General features: G+C 43.8%; 1 protein-coding gene across 1 annotated transcript in view; it reads right to left on the bottom strand.

The window, feature by feature from the left end:
* The window catches only part of LOC148336463 (SH3 and multiple ankyrin repeat domains protein 2-like), a 154,500-nt gene extending 130,444 nt beyond the window's left edge, over positions 1-24,056 (bottom strand). The window contains exon 1 of the mRNA XM_088296550.1: positions 23,748-24,056. The gene's annotated coding sequence lies outside the window, so the exon portion shown is untranslated. The remainder of the gene's footprint in view (positions 1-23,747) is intronic.
* Positions 24,057-25,072: the final 1,016 nt, after the last annotated feature.

The raw sequence follows: 25,072 nt of genomic DNA, 5'->3' as shown, positions 1-25,072 counted from the left end.
CGCAGGGTGCAGAGAGTGAGGGAGGGAGGTGAGGAAATTCAACCTGGACAAGAAGCTGCTGCTGGCCTTCTACCACTCATCCATCGAGAGCCTGCTGACCTACTGTGTCTCCACCTGGTACAGCAGCTGCACTGAGGCAGACCGAGTGAGGCTCCAGAGGACAGTCAAAACGGCGCAGAGGATTATAGGCAGCCCTCTCCCCTCCCTGTCGGACATCTACACCACCCGGTGCCTTAGCAGAGCTCTCAATATTGTCAAGGACAATACTCACCCGAACTCACACCTGTTTGACCTGTTGCCCTCTGGCAGGCACTACAGGTGCATCAAATCAAAGACTAATAGACTGAAAAACTGTTTCTTCCCGAGAGCCATCATCATTCTGAACTCTCACACACACACACGACCACCCATACCTTGCAGAACGGCGACGTAATGTGTTTTTATTTATCCAATTTCGTATTATTTTCCATCTCATTATTTATGCTTTCATTTATCTAATTTATAAATTTGATTAAATTATTGTTGTACTGCACTGGAGAGGTGAGCTCTCTAATTCTGATTTCTGAAAGTCCACGGGATGGAATATGATTATGACAACCCGTTTGATGAAGATTACTGTTATCCGTTCCTGCTCGGTTTCCTCCTGACCGTGGTCGGGGGGGCGCAGGGGAGATTCGTCTCCAAGGCCGGAGTTGCCCGGGGATCGTGATTGGCGCACGTCGTCGGAATGCGGAGTCCGTCTTCGCGGCCGGAGTTGCCCGGGGATCGTGATCGGCGCACGTCGTCGAAATGCGGAGTCCTCCCAATCAATAATAACACGCCAGCAGGGAGACAGTGGTGTACCTGTAGCCTCGCTTTATTGTTTTCATGCTCTTCCCTCTTCCATTTTTCACTTCCTCCTTTCATTCATTCAACACTCCAACAACATCCGCCCCCTCCCTCCTCCACGCATGCGCACCCCACACGTCACGCAAGCTTGTCACCATACTTGCAACACTACCCCCACTCTGGATGGTATTTAAACAATTCCACTCCAGCACAGAAACACGAGCTGACCTACAACATCTATAAGAGGCTTGGAGCCCAAAAGACAGTTGTGATTATCATTCTCTTATACAAGCGAGGTATGGTAAATGACAGCTTGGTAACAATAATAGGTTCATATAAGAAAATACATATTAACCACGGTGAAAATAAGCGCCACGAGGAAGGAGCTGAAAATCCACTCCTGAGTAATCAGTTTAAGGCGACCGGCGGAATTCCTGAGATAAAGCAATTTACAGTGACAGGTCAGAAGCGTAGCACTGGCAGGGTTTTTTTTTTTTCAACAGCGAAACACATTGAAAAATCGCATATATAAACAACTTCCATTCAAACATGGACGAAGTAGAAAAATTGTATAAAATTTAGGTAAGGCCCTGAGAACTGCCTAGAACATTCAAGTGCTCCTCACACCATTCAAGTCACCCAGGCACCATAACGGTCAGGTGCCCTGCGGGGACGTCCTGGTCGTTGGACTGGCAGGCCCAGCTGGAGTGACTCACCCACCGCGCCCCCACCATTTTCATGGTCTCCATGGGAAGGGGAGGATGGAATGAGCACAACCGGTGTGGGGTCAGATGCAGATGGTGAAATGGTGCCAGGATCGTCAGTCACGCTTGAGAACAAATCACGCAGGCCTAGATCATGGTCTGCTGGGCCATCCTCCACAGCTGGCGGAGGAACCTCGGTAGGTGCCCACCTCTGAGTTCGGTCCAAAGCCCAGGTGTTGTCCAGGGGCTCACGGCTGCGATAATGTTTAAGTTGATCGTGGTGAACAACTTTCACCTTGGATCTCGGGTTCTTCTGAATACGGTAGACCAGGTCGTCCAATTGTCCAAGGACAAAGAATGGCCCTTCATATGACGGAAGGAACTTCCTCACTTTGTTCTTGACGTGGTGCGTACCTTTTACAAGGTACCACACAGGATCTCCAATCTTGTACTGCAAATGGCAACAGTTTTTGTCGTACTGTCTTTTTGCACGCGTAACAGACTCACCCAGAGCTTCTCTGGTGATCAGATGGGCCAGCTCCAGCCGTTCACGCAGCTGTTTGACGTACTCTGGAACGGACGGTTGAATGTCTGGGTCGGGTGGCAATCCGGCAACTAGGTCCACTGGTTCGCTCACTTCTCTGCCGAACATCATGAAATTTGGAGTGAACCCGGTGGAACTGTGTTTAGTTGCCCTGTAGGCCATGACAGCATAAGGAACCATAAGGTCCCAGTCCCAATGGCAACGTTCCGCGGTGGAGGCCAGAATCTTCTGGAGAGTAGCGTTGAAGCGTTCAACCTGGCCATCTGACTGGGGTCTAAATGGTGTAGTGTGAGTCTTGTCAATGCCAAACAAGCGGCACATGCTTTGGAATACTTCAGATTCAAAATTGCGTCCCTGATCGCTGTGCAGTGCATGAGGTATGCCGTAGCGGCACACCCACTCAGAAGCAACAACTTCGGCAACGGTCACAGCTCGCTCATCAGGAATGGGAAACGCCTCTGTCCATTTCGTGAAGTAATCTTGTATGACAAGCACATACCGGTTTCTGCGCTCAGTCTCATTAAGTGGTCCCATAATGTCCAAGGCAATGCGCTCCATCGGGGCCCCTACCCGGACAGTTCCCATTGGGGCTTGTGGTCTCTTGACGGGGCGGGCCCTGGACGCACAGCTGGTACAGGTCCGGCACCAGAGGGTGACATCCTCCCTCATGTGGTACCAGTAGTATCGGGTTTGCAGTCTGGCCACGGTCCGTTCAACCCCAAAATGTCCACCCACGGCACCGTCATGCATCTGTTTCATCACCTCGGGCCGTAAATTGTGAGGCAGCAGAATTTGCGGGTAGAATTGGGTGTCGTCAAGGCAGTAGAAACGACGGACCAAAACATCATCTCTGAAGTAGAGTCGTTTCCATTGGGACCAGTACGTCTTCACGGCTGGACTGCATGATGAAACTGTAGTCCAAGGGGGGCGCTCACTGCTGGCTGACATCCAGGCGCGTATTGGTGCAATGTCAGCGTCTGCGTCCTGGGCTTGGCTCAGCTCCCCCATTGTCCAGCCATGAAACAACGAAGCAGTATCAGGGGTTCTCGTCACATGGACATTCTCGGTCATATTGACAATGTGTACATTGGTGTGACTGCCTTGGTCTACAGTATGTGTGTCGGGTGCAGGGGCGCTTTGACTTACCCCCACTAGACCCGACACCATGGTGGATGGTCGTCCCTCTACCCCCACTGGACTCAGCGACAGGGAACCGGGGGCAGAGTCCAATTCGCACTGGACCGCCCGATGTGTGACGCCCGTCGGTTGCGAGGAAGGACTTGGCACTTTGCAGGCACAGGACTGGCGACAGGGCCTTCTGGAGAGGCCATCAGCGTTGGCGTGCACACGCCCTGGGCGGTGAACAATCTCAAAGTCGTATTCAGCAAGTTTTTCGAGCCACCGAGCCAACTGCCCTTCTGGCTCTTTCATTCTGGTCAGCCAGCGCAGGCTGCTGTGGTCGGTGCGCCCCTTGAAGCGTCGTCCAAGGAGGTACTGGCGAAAATGTGAAGTGAAGTCCACAATGGCTAGGAGTTCACGTCTCGTCGTGCAGTAGTTCTGTTCGGTTCTCGTCAGTTTGTGACTGCCATAAGCCAGCACTCGCTCCACACCTTGTTGAATCTGCGACAGTACAGCACCGACGCCCATGTCACTCGCATCGGTGTCCAGTATCATTTCACCGCAGTCAAGCGGATATCCAAGGACTGGGGCTGAAGTCAGGCGGCACTTAAGCTCGTCAAAAGCCGCTTGGTGCTCTGCATGCCACTGGAAGTGAGCGTTCTTCTTAGTCAGGTTGTGCAAGGGCTCGGCTATTGATGCAAAGTCTTTTACAAACCGACGATAGTACGAGGCTAGACCGATGAATCGTCTTACCTCCTGGATTGATGTGGGGGTGGGCCACGTCTGGACCTTCTGGACCTTGCTCGGGTTGGTGGCCACACCGTGCTCAGATACTATGTGGCCAAGGTAGGCAACCTTGCGTCGAAAGAGGCAGCATTTAGAGGGTTTCAGCTTCAAGTTCGCGTGCTGAAGTCGGTCAAACACCTTGCCCAACCGTTGCAGCATCTCCGTCACGTCCCTGGCCAGCACAATGATGTCGTCCAAATAGACCAAGCAGGTCTCCCACTGCAGGCCAGCCAAGACGCGGTCCATCAGCCGTTGGAACGTTGCTGGAGCGTTGCAAAGGCCGAATGGCATGACATTCCATTCGAAGAGGCCCTTTCTGGTACAAAAAGCGGCGGCTTTGCGTGCTCTTGGGGTCAACTCCACTTGCCAGTAGCCCGAGGCAAGATCCAACGTGCTGAACCATTTAGCAGTGGAGAGGGTGTCCAGCGTGTCCTGGATACGCGGTAGGGGATATGCATCGGTGATGGTACGGTCGTTGAGGGCTCTGTAGTCGATGCATAGACGGTACGTCCCATCCTTTTTACGCACCATAACAATGGGTGAGGCCCAGCTACTGTGACTACGCTGAGCGACACCTCTTTGCAGGCTGTCGTGGATCTGCTGGTCTGCATGCTGCTGCTTTTCTCCTGCCATTCTCCTTGGCGGTTGTTTGACTGGAGCGCCAGGACGGGTCATAATGTCGTGCTGGACAAGGCTGGTTCGGCCCAGGTCTGTAGGCCCTGTGGAAAATGTGTGGCCATAGGTGCACAGCAAACGCTTAAGTTGGAGCTGCTCATGGTCATTAAGGTCTTGGGAACTCTGGGCATAGAGCTCTTGCAGGTGCAGAGGAACCACTGGCGGGCCAACAAGTGTGTCCTTCACCGAGGGCACGCTGGACGGCTGCATGGCTTCGGCCGGCTGGAGGAGCCCAGCAATGGATCCTTCCTTAACAGTCACAGCTTTGTTGCCCGGGTTGAAAAGTCGAAGGGGGACCGCTTTGGAAGACTGGGCATCGATCAGCACTCTAGCAACGAGCACCTTGGATACTCTCACGGCATGTGACTTTGGGCTAGCTACAGCTTGGTAGTAGGGCACTTCTTCGCCGAACAAGATGATGCGATGACGGCCAAAGTCAAGGCGAGCTTCGGCTCGAACGAGAAAGGGATGACCCAGCAGCACTTCATTTCCAGATATATCTGCTACAACAAAATCAATGGTCACTTGACGGCTGCTGATATCGACAGGTATTTGGGCCTCGCCAAGTACAGGCACGTCTCCAGGGCCTACACCGATCAAGGTCTTGACAGTCGAGGGCTGCAGAGGGGGCCTCATGTCGGGGTGAATGGCGTTGTAATAGTGCAGTGGCAGCACACTCCTACGGGCCCCGCTATCCAGAACAGCGCACACTTCCAGCTCGTAAAGGCGCACGGCTATGCACATTTCCTTGTTTGGAGCCTTGAGATGGAGCATAGGTGGTTCAGGGCAGTCGCGAGGGCAACTGCTCAAGGTTGAAGTCTTGTTGGGTTTTTGAGGGGAAGGACACTGCTTCTGAATATGGCCCCAGCCTTGACAGTTATGGCAGCGAACTCGACCCTTCTTAAAGTTTTTGTGCTTACTGGATGAAGAGCTGACCGGAGATGGGGCTTCCACAGCATAATCCTCTTTCTCTCTGACAACAGCAGCCCGGGGCCGACATCCAGAAGTGTGGCGGGCTCCCAACAGCATGGCATCAGCGACATATGATGCAGCCCTTTTAGTGGTCTCATGTCGGCGTGCTATTTCATAAGCATCAGCAAGGGTGGCTGGTCGCTTTTCCAACAACTTCTGGACCGTCTCAGCATCACCTAGGCCGTTAGTAAACACTTCAACAGCAATAGAATCTTGCTCACTTTCCACTCTGTCACCATAAGCTACAGCTATTCTTCCATAAATGTCATCCCGGAATTCGTGCAATGCTTCTCTGGGTTTACGCACCCGCTGTCTGAGTTCCACAGCGGCTGAGGCGGCATGAGCGGAGGAAGGGCCATAGGCAGTCTCAAGCTCATCTACTAGGCGGTGATAATCCCACTTCCATGAGCGTGGGTTACGGTGGACGATGGCCCCCGCTGCTCCAACCAAACAGTGTTTCAACTGCGTCGTCATAGTCCTCTCCGACCAATAATTCGCCTCGGCGCAACTCTCAAACTTGTGCAGAAATTCTCTCCATGGTGTGCTGCCGTCGTATCGATCAGGGCGTAGTGTGGGGATCCTTTCTCTGGGATCATCATCTTCATCAGCATTAGTTTGGGGTTGAAGAAAGAAACGGTGAGACTGTCCGTCCCTCGGGTACTGCTGAGGACATGCAGGGATTTGCTGACTGTCTACCGCATCAACTTGTCTGTATTCCAACAATTTGCAAGGAGCTGGCGTGCTACATGCAAAACATCCCAGATTAGTAGAAGTAAATGGGTTCGAGTCCGGTGCTCCTTTTTTTTATGGTGGAAGCTGAACCACAGAGGGAACTGCTGTACGTGCAGTGGGGTCGTTTCTTATAAACGTCATCAGAAAAAGGGTTTGACCGGGAAAACTGTGGTGGGGCGAGCAAATCCTTCCCATTAGCACATGCGGTAGCACAATTTGCGTCACACAAAAATGGGTTATAATGTTCACATTTTGCCACAGGCTTGCATTGGTTAACTTCCTCAATCCATTCAGCACGTTTAGGAACACGGTCCAACAGCATACATGCGCATTGACCCTCGAGTCCAGAGTTTTCACGGGGATATTGAGCGGCAGCCATCGTGTGCTAGCTTAGCTACGAGCTAACGCACGTAGTTGTTGATAAGCCGCGAGTGCTATATTCCTCTGTGCTCACCACTCCTCTTAACGACGTGAGCTCGATCCTGTCCCTTCGTGGTCGCCAGTGTTATCCGTTCCTGCTCGGTTTCCTCCTGACCGTGGTCGGGGGGGCGCAGGGGAGATTCGTCTCCAAGGCCGGAGTTGCCCGGGGATCGTGATCGGCGCACGTCGTCGGAATGCGGAGTCCGTCTTCGCGGCCGGAGTTGCCCGGGGATCGTGATCGGCGCACGTCGTCGAAATGCGGAGTCCTCCCAATCAATAATAACACGCCAGCAGGGAGACAGTGGTGTACCTGTAGCCTCGCTTTATTGTTTTCATGCTCTTCCCTCTTCCATTTTTCACTTCCTCCTTTCATTCATTCAACACTCCAACAACATCCGCCCCCTCCCTCCTCCACGCATGCGCACCCCACACGTCACGCAAGCTTGTCACCATACTTGCAACATTACTCTGCCTGTGGATGACGTCCATTAATTCTTCTTGTATTGGGACATAATGTCAGGAGTGCTGTTTCAGCACCCTGAGGTGCGTGTGTGTGTGGGTGTGTGCGTGTTTTGGGTCCTTGCATGTTGGTGTGGTCGGCAGCTTGATTCAATCTACCCAATCACTGCTGCTCCTATTTAAAACACCCTGACACGCCAAGACATCGCCAGATTTTCTACTCGCTACATCAAGTTTGTAGCCATCTAGCTACTTGGTATTTGAGCAACCTATTGTCTATACATGTATCCTTCACTTAACCTTGTTCTCTAACCTCAGATTCCAACTTCCGTAATTCCCTGGACTACGCACAGCTGACCAACCTGCGTGCCTGCCTACAGCCTGCTACAACCTTCGAGCTACAATCTCCCAACGATTCACTGGACATTCAAATAAACTTTCAGACTACAATCCTTCATCCTGTCTCTGCATTTGAGTCCCACTCTCGAACCCTCCACAGGCCCCTTGACACATAATTATTTATGGGTTTAATTACCCCCCAAAAGGGGGGCATGTTGGAGAAATAATTAATGCTCAACTTGGGCCCATTTAGACCACTGTGGTAAGACATGTTCGACTCAAGTGTGGCAGCTGATGGCTCAATGGTGACTCCTTTCTGTTGCTAAGCTAAATGCTATCCTTGTGCATTAGATAAGCAACCTCAGATGTCACTTGTGAAGATATATAAACTGTGTGTTTCGGTATCAATTTTAACTGCAATTAAAATAATATATAAAGTCCCTCCCTTCTAAAAACAAACAAAATCACAGTAAAAATCAAACAGCAGCATGCTCTCTTTCACACACACACAGGACTCCCCACTCTCACAGGCAACATGTCATGTGTGATTATTTTCTACAACAAAGTCACAAAGACAAGAGTGATGTGGAGTATTAGCACAACCATATTTTATCGACAATTTCACATCAGGCTTACAATTGTGATATTCTTCTCAGCATGATAAATGTACTGTTGATATGTAGCAGTGATGTTCACATCTATCATATAGTGACAGTACTCTGCCCTACTCGGTGAGATCATAGTCGGTTGAAGAAATTATAAAGAACAAACACAATTTAGGCTGCATTGTTGGCACTCTGTGTGTGTCCCTCTCTCTCTCTCTCTCTCTCTCTCTCTGTATATATACATATATATATATATATACATATATATATATATATATACATATATATATATATATATACATACATACATATACATACATATACATATACATACAAACATACATAAATTCTCATTCTTAGATTTGAAGTCCAAAAAGTTTTTCTTATCTTTATGGTCGCAGAATAATGATTCCTCCACTGAGGTCTTCTCTTTATCTCCTATCTCATATCATGTATTTTCACCACCCTTTGAAACATTTTCCTCCAGCAACAATCACCACATACCAAAAATATTGCTGGATCAAAACAAGCCATTTATTTCTCGTTTTTACTCTTTTGTCGGGAACGCTGGCAGTATCTGGTTGTGACAGTCTTAAGATGCAATGCTCCAGTTGTGTTTGGTATCATAACAAGAATGCTTTACACAATGTTTGTTGAGGCATGGTTTCACTTATTTTGAATGTATGTTGCATGCAAAAGACTTTTTTTTTTTTTTTTGCAAAAATGCTGGTATATTTTTTGTAAGTTATTAGTATCTAAATTCTGTTTGTAATGACCATTATTCCCAGACCTTTGACTTTGTAATTTTTTTACATTTTAATGACTAATTAGAGGCAGCATGTAGGATGCCACTGAATACCAAGCATTTGAAATAACACAATATAATGAAAATGAGACACTAGGCAGAGCTATATTCTTAATATTTGGATGTTATATATTCATAATGAAAATACGACTAATGAAGCAGATTTTATACACCAGGAATTATGTGCTTCACTGAATTTTCCTCTTTGGTTTTCTGATTGACAGTGATTATAACTGTCAGGCCCTTCTCCATTTCTTCTCACTTCTTTTAAGGAGCCTAAAGAGGCTAATACACAACAGACTTCTCGAATGAGAAAATGGCATGTAACAGACCTTACTCATTTTCATCTTCATTATCCGCTCCGTCACTCTTCCCTCTCTTTGCTTCATAACTCTTGTTATGTGATTAAACAATTGAAAACCAAAAGGCTTTTTGTTCTCTTAGATTGGAGTATATAGGTGCTAAAATAAAAAGTAATGTACTATAATATTGTTTGTGTTTTATTGGTGTTCTAATGGTTTCACATTTCCCTTTAAAAGAGTTGTTGCAAGACAGAGTTAAACCAGTTAATGATTTTTATTATTGTGCTATTTTCCCAAGCAAACAGCCTTTAAAGATGTGAGGCGAGGACAAAGTGAAGCTCACTTTGAGTTGAAGCACCACCAGTGGCCCAGAGAAGTAATTTAAGTCCCGGTGTGTATTCATAAAGAAGTAATGAAGGAGAAAGTGAAAAATTATGGTCTGCTATTCACTGAACCAATGCCTTATCTCTCCTTATCGTAACCTACCTCTAGAAATGTAATTTCTTCTAATCAGTTCTTTTTTAAATGACAATCCGGCCAAAATAGCAGGAAGCCAAGAATAGAATCAATTTACGAGTATTTTAGCTTTTGATGTTGTTTTTAATTGAAGAAAAAAAATCACATCACAATTATTGTGAATAAAATCATCACAGTTTTCAGTGTTGTCATGATATTGCAAAAAAAAAAACACTCATTGATGTAATAGGTTTCTTTTTGAATGCAACAAGATAGAAATCGGCAACCCTATGAACCTTTTGCACTATAGAAATGATAAAGAGTGGCACCCAAACTTTGTTGATGCAAGAACCCATGAAAGTGAATTAAAAAGACTAACATTATTATGGCTGTGCAATTAAATCGGCATAATCATTAAAAAAAAAATATATAATAATCAAATAAAATGTTTGAGTCGTTTTGAGACATGCGCACACGAGTTCCTCCTTCACGCAGTCTCAAAGCTTGCTGGCATGCACCCCACAAGCCATATTGCACACGCTGCACTCCTACTCCATGTTTTTGCTAGCGGACCATTCACTTTATCCACAGCACTTTTTCAATTTTAAAATCGCAAATGTTATAAATTATTGTTTGGTCCAAAAGCAACTTATATAATTATAGTGTTTCAAATAATTGTTTTTGTCTGATATTTTTTTAGATTTAACCATTTTCTTGTTTTGTACCCAAAAAATGAACATTTGAAAAATTTTAATTCTTACTAAAATAATCCCGATTAATTTTCTTTTTCATCATCGAGCAGCCCATCAGATGATCATGATGAAATAATTACAAACAAAATAAAACGGCTTTATCCCTCGTTCTAAATCATATTTACACCGACAGAATAGTTTGGATCGGTAAATCACAATCCCACTTGTGTTTTCCACTCACACAAAGTGTTAAGTGTCACGTGTAGTAAGATCATAGTTGCGTTACAGAGTGCAATTTAACAATTATGGAAGAGGAATGGCGCAATGATGCATGTTGACATTATCCATGAACAAATGCTCAAATAAGTATAGATAACATTGAAATCCTCAAACTGCACTTTACAAAAACAAGAAAGGCATGGAAACAAACAAATGCATAATGAAGTCATTTTAACTGCAGTTGGCTGCTCATTCTTTTCATTTGCTGTGTTTTCATACTTTTCGGTTGTTTTCTATTTCATCTTCGTTTCAAATTGGAGTGGCAGGTTAATGGATTTTCAGGCAGCGATTGTATGTACAAAAATGAAGCGCCGAGCTCAGGGATGGGGATTGCATTCATTTGAGGGACTGCTATCCTCACTTCCATTTAAGATGCACAATGACTTGTGGTCCTTTCTTATGAACAAGATACGCACAGTATATAGAGGTATTGGCAACTTACAAGGAGGACACACGTAATATAATGGAAGTTTGATAGTGTGGATAGGGACAACTGTATACAAGAATTGTGCCTGAATATTTTTGACATTATTTTTATTACATTTTTTATTTATTGTCTGATTGACAGTGATATAAGATGGTCATGAGAAAGGAAATCAGTAATCATATTTATCTACGTTATACTCCTCCATGAACCATCACCTTTCCGTGGTGAAGGGGTTTGTGTATTCCAATGATCCTAGGAACTAAGTTTTCTGGGGCTTCATTCCCCTGGTAGGGTCACCCAAGACAAACAGGTCCGAGGTCAGGGGACAGGAAAAAAAAAGCATGATTCATACGGACTATTATGATGAAAAACAAAACTTCATTTATCTTTCACTTGCCCAAACTCAGGTTTACAAGGGACCTCTCTGGAGCCAGGCCTGGAGTGGGGGCTTGTTGGCATTCACCTGCTGGGTGGAGATGCAAGGGGCCTGAGAGGCTACGTGGGTGTCAGGTTCCGGTGGAAGCAGGAAAGAATGGGATCCCACAAATTTAGACAAGGCCAAGATTGAACAACAAATTTGTTATAGAAAAAAACTAAATACCAACAAACTACAACAAAAGCCACTAGCAGAAAAATGCCAGGATAAAACTAAATAAACACAATACGTTTGCAAACGACAAGAATAAATAACACAAAATGTCTCGTCATGAAAGAGACAAGGAAAATCCAATTATATGAAAACAAACGAATAGTGATGTTTCCTCTGTGCCGATGTGTGTACCAAGTAAACTGGGAGCGAGTATTTGATGCGTGCACTGAGAAAATACTCCAGTGACGTAGTTGATGACAATCGAAGCCATGTGACCCGTTCTGGAAGCGTATCAGCGGCAACGAAATGCGATGGAGGTTTCCCGTTTTGGGAGTATTTGGGTAGGTTTTATGAGAAGTTTGTAATCCTATTACTGCTATCAACTTATCACTGTTGTGGAGTCATTGAGGAGCAGAAAGTTTGGGGACACTTTGATCTTAATACACCGAAAAAGGAGAGGGAAAAAAATAGATAGTTTGAATCGAATTGTATATTGATGAGATGGATTGTTACTATATAGCCTGTTTCCATTGTAAGGTGAAGTGTCCATTATGTTCCAAAGAGCTGGAAGCCTGGGATACAACAAAAACAACACTCATAATATAACTATTAGTGGAATTAGTTTAAGATGATTTAATTACAAACGGTTATTACGTAAAACGGCCACCAATCACAAAGCGCTTATGTATTATCAAGCGGCTTTTGTTTGCACATATACAGTATACATGTAACTCTAAAACCACTGGTCAAATAGCAATACAGGTTTAGTGATTGGAAATGGGCTAATTTGAAATGAATCACCATGTCTGTTTTGGAGTTCATTTGGATTTGCAACTACCTTAACCGTCTATCCGAGTACAATTATAACCAGCTGCACTGCCAGTCACATCTGCTTCAATAAAAGCCCGCGCAAACACACTTCAATTACAGACAATCAAATTACGACAAGGAATCAAAATTAGACGTGTCTAAATCCAGCCAGTGGTGGTACAGTGGTATAGGCCTTTGTCTGGTGTCCACAAAGTCTTGGGTTTGAATTGCTAAGGAGATAGGATGTAATAATCAATGTATATTTTTCTAACACACGTTTGATCCAATATTTCATTTTTTTATTTGTACTTGATTGTATTGTCAGGAAAAAGGAGACGTGTGTTTGACACTTCTCTGTTGTGGAGGACAAGGGGTTCAGGGCACTTTTTGCTGCTTTGAACCCTAGCTACGTTATCCCTACCAGACCGGTATGTACGGATGGATATGAAAAAAACAAAAAGAAACAGACTAAGCACCAAAACAGTTAAAAAACTATATTTTTGAATAAAAATGAATCAGCTAAAACTTGTTGTGCAAGTAAGGTTTTTTTTTATATCCACAACAATAAAAATTCAATAACTGCATATTCCTCCACCCTTTCCATGTCAAAATTAGTGTAATCCAAATCAAAACAAAAGCACAAGAAAACCGCTTCCTTGCATGCCAATATACTTTATGTCCACTTGGTGTTGCCAGAGGGGCTTGAACCACATTTGAGGCTAACACGAATCAAACCATTTGCATGGAAAGCCGCAATGTTTCAAGGAGCTTCATCTCACCATCACTACAAACGAGCAAGAGTAACTAAATAAAGACACTAAATGTGAGAACATACACAAGAACAAGAGAACTATGAAATGTGGATAAGGAGGTAAAAAAAATTGTTAATACTTATTACTAGGATAGTGAACAAGGTTGAGTAATCCTACAGAGAGTGGTTGGCGCCATTGATTGCGAATATGAGACAGGTGCAGCACCGCTCTCCAATCCTGCCGAAGACTGAAACCATGACGGTGGGTCCTCCTTCCCATGGGCTCAGCACCTGTGGGAGTGGCCAAAGGATCAGGCGTTTTGTGAGCTGGGCGGCAGACAAAGGCGAGGACCTTTGCGCCCCGATCCCTTGAAACAGAAGCTAGTCCTTGGGACACGGAACCTCTCTGGCAGGGAAGGAGCCCAAGCTAGTGTGCGAGGCAGTGAGGTTCCCACTTGACATGGTCAGACCTACCTCCACACACACTTTGGGCTATGGTACCAGTCTTCTCGACAGGGATTGGTCTCTCTTTCACTCTGGATTTGCCAATGGCGAGAGACGCAGCGCATAGTTATTGATCGCAGGCTTAGTTCCTGTATATTGATGTTCACCCGGTGGACGAGAGGGAAAACTCCCTTCGCCTTTGCTTTGTTTATTCCCCTCTGATTGAAAATTATTGTGACATTTTAACTAATTTTCGCTGATGATGGCAGTAGTTCACAATTGTTTTGCTGCAATCAGTAGAGAGTAGTGATATGGGCAGCAACCAATTTATGTCACTATCCAGAATGCATTGCAATGTAAATATCACGTACTTGCAAATCAAGTTTCTATAAAATGTATTAAACTGGAATTGTTTTCAACATTTATTTTATAGGTAGTTATGTTATCAACAACTGACTAAATATATATATAGAACAAACATGTCCTGTGAAAGTCAGGCTTCCTTTAAACAGTTGCCACTTTTTCTGTGTCACTGTGGGCCAAGAGCCCTTACATTGTGTGTTTATTGTATTTCAATTTACGTGCCACTTCATTCATTAGGCTGAATTCAGACATGAGAGGTTGGAGATAATAGTTATTCAGTTGGCTAGACACACTCACATCTCTTGATTTCAAGATGCGGCACAGAGAAGGCACTGCAGGTTGTACTTTGAAAACACCCATTAATTTTTGTTCTCATTAAATTCATGTGTTGTGGCAACATAAACTGTGACTCTTGTAAAAACACCATGTTTTTACAGTATACAGCAGTCACATAGGAGAAGACCAAACAGAACTACTTGTACTTAAAATGCAGAGCTGGGAAGTCCGTCACAGGGGCGGAACGGTGCAGCCCTCCGGCCCAGCCGAACGCCCATTTTTGGAGCGAGATTTCGGGGGTGACAAATTTGCACATTTCATACAAAGATGTACATATAATCATACTGGGATTTCATGGTTCTTTGATCTTCGTGTCCAGTTTGGCAGCCGAATACTTTAGTCATTGGAGAAGCCACTGGAAAAACTAGAGCATGCAGGGGTATTCATCTGGAGTGAAGACCTTTCCAAACACATGTACACACTCTAAGGCTTTTTAGACACACACACAACCACACCCCCGCACACCCAAACACATAAACCAATAGACACGAAGACACGCACGATTTGATAGAAACCCAAGTGGCAAAGAGTGCAAAACAATTGAATGAGACTGCAGTGATACATGTATCCAGAGGAAATGCATTGCTTTGCATGAATTAATCATAATAAGTGAAAGTAGCAAGAACAGATGGTACACAAAACACTATTTGAGGAGGGCATATGAGACGTGTGGTGACCCAAAAGGGAGAGACATTCACCTGACCATGTACTAGTGATGGGTCCAGCGACACTGAGGCATCGATGCGCGCGCCGAGCTTCCAGGGCAAACCCCGTGTCGGTGAGCGTACCGCGTTGAGAAAGTCACGTGACCACTACCAGAATCGTGTCGACACAGCGGTCGCGCGCCAAACTGTGTTCATAAGGAAGCGCATCTGTCAACAGGATGGACGCTCAAAACAAGCATCGAGTTATTGGCGCGTTACTTTGCGTTAAAGATCCGCAAGATGGAAGACGTCACTGTTGATGCGCACTCAGAGGTGCAGCGCAATATGTCAGCAGGACACGTTGCACGTACGGAAGACTCGCTCTTATACTGGAAGTCCATGGAGGCAACGTTCCCTCACCTATTTATATTAGCCACACAGGCGTTGTGCACACCGGCCTCTTCAGTGCCTTGTGAGAGGATCTTCTCAAAGGCGGGGGAAATTGCCTCAAAAAAAGAAATAGACTGAATAACAAAACGCTGGAGAAACTATTTTTTTTAAATAAAAATCTTTAATTACAATGAGTCCATTGTCATTCACAACACTTTTACTTGGGCATTCAGACAAATGTTCACTTAATTTATCAACTGCGTCTCGAATATCAAAGATTTTTTTAATGAAATTGCGTGTATGTAAAAATAATGTGAAAGCAAATGCCTAATCATAATCAGAAATCCCTTTGTCATTGTACTCAATTGTGCAACGAGATTAGAGAGCTCCCCTCTCCAGTGCAATACGACAATAATTCAGTTAAATATATAAATTAGATGAATGAGAGAATAATTAGTGCGGTGGAAAGTAATACGAAATAGGATATATAAAAACATCATGTCGCTAATCAATGGAATTAGATCAAATTAGTTTGACAGATCAGTGTCAGGTGACCCTTGTCAAATGTTTCCTGCAAGTCCACCAGGTGTCAGTATTCAGCAACACAGTGTCAACACAGTGTGAATACATTGTGTCACTGTGTCGAAACGATACAGGATGCCTCATCTACCCATCAGTACCGTGTACCTTTAAAGAAGCAGCCCCAGTTCAAAGGAATGATAAATCGGATGGGGAGTAGCCTGTCATGATTTGTATTTGTTATTTTTGGTTTAGTATTTAGTTTCATGTTTTGGCCTTGTGTTCCTGTGTCTTGTCTCGTCAAGTCTATTGTGTCCACCTGTGTTCGTTTACCCAAGCCCTTGTGTTAACCAATCCAGTCCTTCCAACCCTCCGTGTCTGGTCCAGGTGCTCCTCGTTGTCTCGTCAATTTGTGTGTATTTAGTTTCCTGGTTGCTTTCAGTTCCGGTTGGTCCATTGTCATCGCCACTGTCGCTTGTCCCTGTTCCCTGTTCACTGTTGCCTGTCCCTGTCAGTGTCCAGGGCTGCATCCTTCCAGCCTGTTTCTTCAAGTTTAGTTTTTGTTAGTCACGTTTTGTTCGTGTCTGTTATTTTGCACTTTTGATATTTTAGTTTTTCCAAGTTCCTCGTTTGCCTTTTGTTTTTTGTTTATTAAATACTAGTGATGGGTAGATGAGGCATCCTGTATCGTTTCGACACAGTGACACACTGTATTGACACTGTGTTGACACTGTGTTGCTGAATACTGACACCTGGTGGACTTGCAGGAAACATTTGACAGGGTCATCTGACATTGATCCGTCAAACTAATTTTATCCAATTCCATTGATTAGGCATTTGCATTGACATTATTTTTACATACACGCAATTTCATTAAAAAAATCTTTGATATTCGAGGCGCAGTTGATAAATTAAGTGAACATCTGTCTGGATGCCTAAGTAAAAGTGTTGTGAATGACAATGGACTCATCGTAATTAAAGATTTTAATTGAAAAAAATTAGTTTCTCCAGCGTTTTGTTATTCAGTCTATTTCTTTTTTTTTGAGGCACAACGGTGTGCACAACGCCTGTGTGGCCAATATAAATAGGTGAGGGAACGTTGCCTCCATGGACTTCCAGTATAAGAGCGAGTCTTCCGTACGTGCAACGTGTCCTGCTGACATATAGCACTGCACCTCTGAGTGCGCATCAACAGTGACATCTTCCATCTTGCGGATCTTTAACGCAAAGTAACGCGCCAATAACTCGATGCTTGTTTTGAGCGTCCATCCTGTTGACAGATGCGCTTCCTTATGAACACAGTTTGGCGCGCGACCGCTGTGTCGACGCGGTTCCGGTAGTCTTCACGTGACTTTCTTAAAGCGGTACGCGCACCGACACGGGGTTTGCCCTGGAAGCTCGGCGCGCGCATCGACGCCTCAGTGTCGCTGGACCCATCACAATTAAATACCCTTTAAGGTACCCCTGCCTGGCTTCCCTGCATTTGGGTCCTCCTCAACCTCAACCGCAATCCGGTACGTGACATAGCCTGCTGCTTTTTCCATAAACAATCGTTTTTGAGTGAAGAATAAAAAGGGATAACTGGCCTTCGTCTCCACATCTCATTGTTACCCAGTCGAGCATTCACAGAGCGGTGGTAATGAGGCACCTACTGTCAAATCAAGCATCTATGCCGCAAAAGTCTAGTTGCTGATTTTTGGCAGTACAACCCAAGGCCATAGTTTCAGCACATCAAGATGCAATTCCAGATAAAAGGAATGACACACAATGATACCAATCATATCATTGTGTTTGCAGCAACAACATACTGAGCAATGCCGCTGCTCGAGGTTTCATCAGCGATCGTCAAACATTATGCCCTCAAGACATTCCTCTTGAAACTCTCAAAGCTATCTGAAATAGAGAACAAGTAGGCAGACAACCCGCTGTCTTTTAAGCAATCTATCAGAACTGATGGAAAGGATACTGGCTGTGCTGGGTTCATCTGATCCTGTCTTCCTTTTAAACCACATTTTCTTGCTGCAGCTTCTAGTGTCCGTGTGCACCGTGTTAGCCACTGGCCCGTCTCCTCTTCCAAGAGCTACCGTACACTGTGTCCATGCGATGGCCCCAAAACAGGACACCTGGGCCTGGGCACTAACCCCGGAGGAGGCTACAAACACCGGCCCACCGGCAAAATCAGGACGGTAATGGGCCGCCCCCTGCACATGGTGACCAAGGTTGATGGCGATTGGTGCCTCCGTGGAGATTTTCGTACCTGAAACAATGCCACAACCCCCAACTGATATCACCTCCCACTATACAGGATATCTCTGCCCACCCGGCAGAGGCCACCATCTTTTCCATCCAATGTTGTTGTGGTGCGCGGTTTCCATCAGGTACGGCTACCACCCTCAAGTTGCGCCCAAGACAACTGTCATCACACCCGTCGCCTTTTCAAATTCCTGTGAAGGCCTTTCAGCCTCAAGGGGAAGCGCAGATGATTCAGCTTCTTATGGACTCTTTGCTTTGTGACATACTGGTTTCCAGCGCCACGGTGGCCGACTGGTTAGCACGATGGCCTCACAGTGAGAAACAACATCGGTCGTGGGTTCAATCCCGACTCCGGCCATTCTGTGTGGAGTTTGCATGTTCTCCCCGTGCCTGCGTGGGTTTCCTACGGGTGCTCCGGTTTCCTCCCACATATCCCAAAACATGCATGGCATGTTGATTGGACACTCTAAATTGCCCCTAGGTATGAGTGTGAGCGCGGATGGTTGTTTGTCTCTGTGTGCCCTGCAATTGGCTGGCAACCAATTCAGGGTGTCCCCCACCTACTGCCCGAAGATAGCTGGGATAGGCTGCGGCGCCCCCGGCGACCTTAGTGTGGAGAAGCGGTATAGATAATGGATGGATGGTTACCAGCGCAGATGTGGAGGAACACCAGACGCACCTCAGAATCCTTTTCCAGCGACTCAGCATGCATGGCCTCATCGTTAATTCGGCCAAGTGCCAGTTCAGCCTATCAGCAACTACCTTCTTCGAGCACCGCATCATGCCTCAGAGATACATTCCTCTTCCCGTCAGGGTGGACGGTGTTGCCAATTTTCCACACCCTCCAATTGTGCAGTCCCTTGGGGAGTTCTTGGGCATTGGGTTCATTAGCATCATCAATCATCAATTAATTGATTGATTATGCTGTCATGGCTGCAGAAAAGGCCACCGACTCTGACATTCAAGCTTACTGTATGGTACTCACTGCACTACGTCTTGAGGATATTACATTTGATGACGCCAATACAACACTCCTCTGTGATGTCTCCACCAAACAACCACACCCCATGGTGCGTCGTGTCCGGCGGAACCATGTTTTTGACACCATCCAAAATAAAATGTATTGCACTGATTATTTTTTTGTTAAATTCCTTGTACCTGTTACTATAATTACTGTCAACGTAATTGTGATATGAAAAAGCAGCACATGACGTGGTGAACATGAATGCCTACCTCACAGTGCAGTCCAGGGGTCTCCAAGTTGGGTCCTCTGGAGCCCCTATCCAGACTGTTTTATGTTTTCATGCTCCAACACACCTGATTCAAATGATGAGCTCATTAAGCAAGCTTTACACAAGCCCGTTAACAATCCCTCATTTAAATCATGTGTGTTGCAGCATCTTCCCATGGTCTTATCGGTGTGAATTTTTCAATTTTTTAGTACCATTTGCATGAATCCCACCCTGATCCTGTCCTAATTAATTAGTAACGTGTGGTTGTTGTACATAGACAAAAGCAGAGAGAGAGGAGAAAAAGGCAGATGCTGACACAAACACAAAAGAATATTGTCTCATCTTATATCACGTCAGGAAAATGCACAAATGTATCATAAAAACACGCAGCCCCAGTGGTAAACTAAACAATACGCAGAATGTATTGGGTAAATGAGAATGGAGTGGGAAAATATTATAAGCTAAACACCACGGGTATAAATAATTATTTCAACAAGATAATGCGAGGTGCATTTTATTTCTGGGTGAACTTGATAATCTTGCCTAATATGCTTCGACTTTACATTAGCTAAATCAGCCATCAGTAAATGTCACTCCTCATTCCTGTGGTTGAATGTCAGGGTTGAAATAGTAAATCAGTTTTTCATCTTGTCGTAATAGTACTCAGCATCACACATTTCCACTTTCTCTGGAAGAATTCAGCATTGCTTGAGTTCTAACCAAGGGTGAAATCAGTCATTGAGATCCCTTTATTGTCATTGTACTCAAGTGTGCAACGAAATTAGAGAGCAACTGCACAGGACATGGAAACTCACAAACATGATGAAGAATTAATCAACCGTTAATATATCATCTGTGATGTTCATCTTGTGCAAGATGATGCGGAATTGGATTATATCTCTGTTGCGATTGTACAAGAGATGGAAGGGGCTATTCTGGTAATGACAAATTAAAAAACAGACTACAACTAATTCTGAAAGTCCATTTTCCTGAAGATTTTGAAGTCACAGAAATTCATTAGACATATGAATCATGTAACATGTTTCCCACTTTGTGTGTTTACACCATTGTTTGATTTGTTTTTCCAGTAATGGTATCTATCTTTTTAAAATGTATTTATTTATTCAATTATTTAATTAATTGACCTAATAGTATTTATTTTGATGCCCTTGAGCATCAAAAAAAGCTCAAGGGCATGAAAACAGTAATAAAAATGTATACATTAAAACGTCTCTACATGTAGTGAACATGAACATTGTTCCAGCAGCCAATCCTAATTTTAATATTTTGAGTTACATTAGGAATTACAACTGTAACTTACAACTTAGTGTAGTAAGAACTAGAGCGCTAAACACCAGAAAACACACAGACACGCTCGTCTGAGTGGCGGTTAAGACATCACACTTCAATTCATATGAGAGATTGTCTTCATGCCTCAGTAGGTGCTGTGGCCGCAAATGTCAAACATTAATGCTTGATTTTACGTGAAAAAACAGCATCTATGAAGTGTGTCTATTTAAGGGAGGTGTTTATTTGTTTAAAGGAACAGAACCAAAATGAAGCGCTAAATGTGGAATAAACCTCTGAACAGGGGAGTTACATGGTGGCTTATGGCTGGAGTGTCCAAACTTTTTAATTTGAAGGCCACATAAAAAATTATGGAAGGATGCAAGGTTCGCTATGAAATCTTCCCATTTTAATTTAATTTTTTGAATGCACTGAAATCAATCAATCAATAGATCAACTATATAGTTGGTATTTTCCAGTTATTCATATAGAAAATCTGCTACATAACAGCATTCTGTTAAAAGTGATCGTGCATACAGTTCACCATTTTCTAGATTTTATGGTTTCCTCATCCCAGCATCCCACGAGACTAGATCCCCACCCGCATTAAACAGTGACCAAATCCCATCTCCTCATACAGAACCAAAATAGGTGCAAACTAGTAAGATGAACATTTTCAAACAGTTACTTGTGGGTCATACATGTTCATAAATCAGAACTTGACATAAAGCACAAAGTGGAGAAAACAATTTATGATTTAATTTGTTTTTCTTATTTTAGTCATACATTATCTTTGCTAACTCAAAGATCTACACTACGGTATATAAATCAATATAACAGTAGTAGTGGCTATTTTTTTCTGACACCTTGCCTTCTCACTCTGCCCACTTTCAGCCTTTTTTTTAACTAGCCATGCTGACTAAACAAAACATATTTTCCACCTTCCACAATCACACCTCAGAAAGAGTAGAACAGGATGCAGAAGATAGTTGTCTCTTCTTTGTTAACATATAAAAAAGTCACCATTTTCACTTCTACAATAGATTTCCATGCAGTCCCAGACATGACAAAGGGACATCAGTAAGCTATAAAACACAAACTTGTGACCAGGAAGTAGGTATAACGTGAGCACAAAATACCAGTGGTGGGCCGTGCATTCCCCACTTAGGCCTTCAGTGAAGTCCTGCTTAGTCCGACTTGAATAAATACCCTTAATAATACCATCATTTATGACACCACAGCTGGAGAAATAATATACAGACACACACTTACGCACTACTGAAAGTTGGACCACTCACAAAAGAGCTTCTCTTGAAAGGTCTGTTTTCTAAATGGCCTTGTAAATATATCTAAAATTGAATCCACACATTTCCCTCCTTCTGCCATTGTGGTTTAAAAAGCAAGAATATATTGTAGCTTTTTAGGGTTGCCATTAACGACTTTCTGGTGTGTTGATACCGCATAGCGCTGCCCCATCATAACTGAGTATCCAATCACAAGACGCGTTCATCACCTTCAACATAAGACCTGCAAGAAGGCTCACTGTAACAAACTCATAATCTGATTGTCGATTGCAACTGTCCATCAACTGTGAGAGCCATTGCCTCACACAAAACAGACGTCCACAGGGAAGAATCTGAAGGCTCAGCGGAAAAAGAACGTGCCGCTGTTTAATGAAATCTGCCTGGCAACACAAGATAGCTGATATCTGATTGGATACAAATTCTCACCTAAAAAATACAACATAATGTGACATGAATGTGAATAATAATAAGAGAATTGCTTCTAAGAAAAATGCCAGACTCCATTTAGATTATATTCATGGATCATAGAATGCTATTAGAAATTAGAACAATCTTTTATTTAAAATACACTTCATATTTGGTGATTTTACATTAATTACAAGATATTCAAGCAAATACCTGTTACATGCTTCACAAAAAATAGTAGTTGATTAATCGCGATTAATTATGGAATTTCTTTGCAATTAATTAGTTATATATATATATATATATATATATATATATATATATATGTATGTATATGTATATATATATATATATATATATATATATATATATATATTAATAAAATTAAATTAGATAATTATTATCATAACAAATTATCAAGATTTCTTGATTATGTTAGTCCAGCAGAGAAGGCCTTGAAGGTCTTGAACGCCCACCACTACCAAGATACTAATACTTTACAACAAACAAACACCTATCCGCTACTGCTATAGCTACACCCATAGACAAAAATACTACGATAGAATCTTATTTGATGGGTTAGCTAAGCCTACACAAATGTTTGTAAAAATCTGGCATTTCAAGGAATCATTCCTACAAGAGGCTTTTCGACTGTAAATACACTATAGAGAGCCCGCCTGCTTTACAGGCGGAGGGAGACCATAGGGACATCCTGCATTGCAGTTATTCATAGAGATGCTCTACTTGCTCACTGAGATGTCCAAGTTGTTCACGGGGATAGTATTAAAAGCTCAAACTAGTATTTTGTGCAGACTTGCACCTACGTCATGGTGGCAAATTTTATTTCGTGCGCACGTTCTCGCTACTATTTAATGGCCACAAATTCATATTTTGACTAAAAGTTATATCAACTGTAAATCGAGCTCATAATTTGTTACTTCATGGATTTCAACCCGAGTGGACAGAAGACAAGCTTTCAAAACATTTGGGAGTTTAGCGCCATGTTCTAACGAGCATCGTCGCCAGCAATCATGCTGTTAATCAACTCCTCGATGAGTTCATAAAAAAATCTCTCGACTTCTTCGGCACCGCAGCTTGTCAAAACAAGCACAATTTAAGATAAGAATCATTGAAGCACTCCGTCGTTTATAAAATCACGCTCTAAATACGTTTCAATGTATTATGGTCGATTGGAAAAGTAAGCGAATGAACTTTATTGTCAAAGCCCCCCAAGTCCATGAATGTTTGCACAAAGTACCAATGTATTTACTCTTACCTTGGCCGCTGTCTTTTATCCACTCGTCCCCTTTTTAATCCCTTGTGTTTTTGTCCAGTCTTTCTCTATACGTTTAACAAGACGAATTGTTTCTTATTCCAGATTCCAGCGGCACCCGGACAAAATTCCAGGGAAAGCGCTGCTATGGAAACGGCGCGAGCAGCTCCGTCACGGCAACACCGAGCGTAGCGAGAACGCATCAAGAAGAAGCGGGGGCTTTAAACTCGATCTCGCGGCGAGAAAGCGAAAGTCTCAGCGCCGAAATTTGATTTGAAGCACCAGACTGTCGGACTGTGCGGATCCGAGTGAGCGCACGGTAACAGACGCACAGCAGCGAGCTGGAAGGTTGGCCGGGGAGGAAGCGGAGGGAGGGACCACAGACAAGCCCCGCGGGATTACACAGGTGGACCCATGCACGAGGATCCTTCACTATTTTTGTCACCTCGAACCTCGATTTAAACAGCACTCAAAATCCAACACAGGTCCCCTCATTCATAAGCAGCAGAGACTTGATATGGTTTTATTGGTAGCCAATTGATACAAACGACTCAACACTATTTTGAACTATTAATTATTCATCATTTCCTAAAATTCTAAAGGCGATATAATTGAATATTATCGAAAGTATATTAGGCCTGTGCCCCGTAATCAAAAATTTCAGTGGGTTTGAATTTCGGCTTAAAACCTCCTGTACAGGGTTGTAAAATGCAATTCAAGTATTACAGTTTTTCCTCCTTGGTCTGATTCATTTCTTTAAATAGGAATGAATGTTCAACATAACATGGCTAAATCCCCAAACCACGTTGGAAAGTCATTTACCAATGATTTCATCAAATTGCTAATGTCATAGTACTTGTCTCAAGTGTCTCATTCAATGTATCTTTGCAAATGGTTGTACGTGTAGCATTCAGTTCGCCTCATGAGCCCACAGATTCTCCAAATAAATTTTACTGAGCAAAACAAACGAGTTGATTCTTATTCTAATTTTTGCTCTTCAAAACATGTCAGCATGATTTTGTTGTCCAAGTCATCATATGCACACTATTCTGTTGAATCGTAAAAATTAGTCAAGAACATAATACCACGAGCATGAACAGTAAACACCATACTGTAAATGGATTCCCTGGAACATTTGAAAAGTTTTCATGGAATGGAGCTACTACCGCCATACTTTCCTTTCCACAATAAGATTGTTTTGTTTTTTTCCTGCCTGGAGGAGGGCAATGTCTGGGGCTCAGAACCAAAGATTCCTCCCTCATGCATTGGATGCTGAGTTTGAGGACATTACACAAGATCAGTGTCGGGGATGGGTTGAGACATTTGGA

This window comes from Idiotropiscis lumnitzeri, chromosome 5, assembly GCF_059441095.1.
Source record: "Idiotropiscis lumnitzeri isolate Australia: NSW breed Sydney's pygmy pipehorse chromosome 5, RoL_Ilum_1.0, whole genome shotgun sequence".
In the NCBI taxonomy this organism is placed as follows: domain Eukaryota; kingdom Metazoa; phylum Chordata; class Actinopteri; order Syngnathiformes; family Syngnathidae; genus Idiotropiscis; species Idiotropiscis lumnitzeri.
The sequence above is the reverse complement of the archived record's forward strand: the minus strand, read 5'-3'. Positions and strand labels throughout refer to the sequence as shown.